The sequence below is a fragment of the Anopheles aquasalis genome, chromosome 3 (assembly GCF_943734665.1).
Source record: "Anopheles aquasalis chromosome 3, idAnoAquaMG_Q_19, whole genome shotgun sequence".
Classification (NCBI taxonomy): Eukaryota; Metazoa; Arthropoda; class Insecta; order Diptera; family Culicidae; genus Anopheles; species Anopheles aquasalis.
Genome location: NC_064878.1, coordinates 20664096 through 20666595, shown reverse-complemented (window position 1 = coordinate 20666595; position 2500 = coordinate 20664096). Strand labels below are relative to the sequence as shown.

General features: G+C 46.0%; 1 protein-coding gene across 1 annotated transcript in view; it reads right to left on the bottom strand.

The window, feature by feature from the left end:
- Nucleotides 1–2500, bottom strand: part of LOC126577646 (roundabout homolog 2) — a 30236-nt gene that overhangs the window by 6246 nt on the left and 21490 nt on the right. The window lies entirely within an intron of this gene.

Sequence of the window (2500 nt, the reverse complement as noted above, 5' to 3'; positions counted from 1 at the left end):
TGGGTTCAAAAAAAAGCACGATTTTTGGATACCGCATGAATTGTCAGCGAAAAGTTTATTGGACCGAATTAACATCTGCGATTCTTTGCTGAAACGGAATGAAATCGAACCGTTTCTGAAGCGAATGGTTACAGGACATGAAAAGTGGATCAAATACGACAATAACGTGCGAAAACGATCATGGTGCAAGAATGCAGAAGCTACACAAACAGTCCCAAAGCCAGGAAGACGCCGCGGAAGGTTATGCTCTGCGTTTGGTGGGATTGGAGAGGAATCAATCATTATGAGCTACTCCAGACTGGTCAAACTACAAATTCTAGACTTTACTGTGACCAATTGATGAGATTGAAGCAAGCAATCGAAGAAAAACGGCCAGAATTGGTCAACAGAAAGGCCTTCGTCTTCCATCATGACAACGCTAGACCACACACATCTTTGATGGCTCGGCAAAAACTGGGAGAGCTTGGCTGGGAAGTTTTGATGCATCCTCCATATAGCCCAGACCTTGCACCATCGGATTACCACTTGTTTGGTTCTATACAAAACTCCCTTAGTGGAGTACCGCTACCTTCAATAGAAGCATGAGAAAACCTCGTGTCTCAGTTTTTTAACGATAAACCACGGAGTTTTTACACTAAAGGAATTATGTCTTTAGTCGAGAAATGGCAAAAGGTGGTTAACCAAAATGCATAATATTTGGTTGAATAAAGTTGCTCAAAACTAAAAATATATCCCTTTGAAGTTTTACTCAAAATACGAAAAGACTTATTACTCAACCTAATATCCCTCTTTAAGTTCATATCCGCTCCCAAAAAGCAAACCGCTTGTGGTGAAACCTTGGATGTGGCCAACATTATCATACTAATAAAATGTATTCCCTCCACCCTCTCAGCGCACCACAGTTTGCACCGATGTCTAACGCAGAAGGAGCCACAGCGAAAAATGCCAAAAAACACCCCCGAAAACTTCCAGAACTCCACGAAGCTTTCCGCAAAGTTTTAAACAGCAAATGAAGCACCCCTCCTTCCGCTTTTTATTTACTTCACGGGGCAGTAGCGATTGCAAATGACGTTCGATACCCGTTCGATACCCGACCGGTCCCACTCGAAATCGCCGCAACTTTCTCGGCTCGGTGCGGAACGTGCTACGAATTTTCCGCCCCGAAAAAAGTTTACTCCGGTGGCGCCGGAAATTTATACGATAAAATATACGACCCGGGGCCCAGCGTAAATTGCACGGAAAGTTGAAAAGTAACACGCCAATCGACACAATTGGCTGGAAGGGTTTTTTTTGCGATATTTTTCTCCATTATAGCGAAAAGGTTTTCAACATGAGCTCATAGAAAGCGAGTAAGGTTTCGTGGCTGGTGGAGCAACCATACGATGTGATAAATGGGCAGCAAAAACATTTTAGATTTATCAAATTCTTGAATATGTTATTGACCCATCGGACCAGGCGAGGAACCAAGAACGTAGAACGCTCTAGCGGTGCTGCGTTGAGTGCTTATGTGTGTTCGCATGTAGCGACCACAAACTCCTTAGCTAATACCTTAAACCGAGCACAATGCACGTCGAACCGCACGATATATCGACGCAGCTTATCTTATGGCCACTGACAGCTCCATGTACACTCGGCACTCGGCCCTTTGTAATTCAATTAGAAGCCTATTTGCATGTCATATAACGCACACACAGAGGATCTAGGTGAATGGTTACAGGAGGATGACTCTAAGAAAAGCACACAGACGGTGCTGCTGATCCATCTTCCAGCTTCGCTCCGGATGCGTTCGGACTATCACGATGATGACTATCACGGAGCGTCACTTCCGCCTCCTTTCGTCCACGAGAACCACGAGCGAACCTCTGTCGAGAATGGACCTTCCAAGATTCTCCTCTACGGGTTGCTAGTGGCTCACAATGCGCCTCACAGCACACCGTACCTCTGTCGGGACGTTGATTGATGATGCATTAATATGTGCAACCGAGCGCACAAAGTGGCAGATGATTCGCGTGCCAGGCCGCTCGTTGTTGCCCCCATTGGCTTGGCTTTATTTAGTTGCTTGGTGCTCCAGTGCTGAAGTTGCTTGCTGGAGAGGTTGAGCGCGTGTATGAAGAAATTAAACACGGCCAGCGCTTGCTTGCTTACCGCCGGCGCAATCAATCATGCGGCTAGAGAGATAGTTGGTGAAAGGACCTTTCGTGTTTCATGCTCTTTTTTCTTTTTCTCTCGGGTTTTTTTTTCTTTCTTCCTGTATCAATGCTTCACACCCCAAACCGTAAGGATAGTCCCTTAATCGATTGCGTTTGCCGAGGAGGTGTCGCCGTCGTCGAGGAAGTAATGTTCACTCAACGCCTGGGTGGCAATAAAGAAGTGCCTTGTAAGCTTTAAAACCCCTCCCCCCCGGGGGGCTTATGATGCCGCTGATGCGTTGTTGTTATCCATTGTTGGGTGATTGATTCGCTCGCTTTAAAGCAGCGCAGCGCAACAACATGTGAGATCC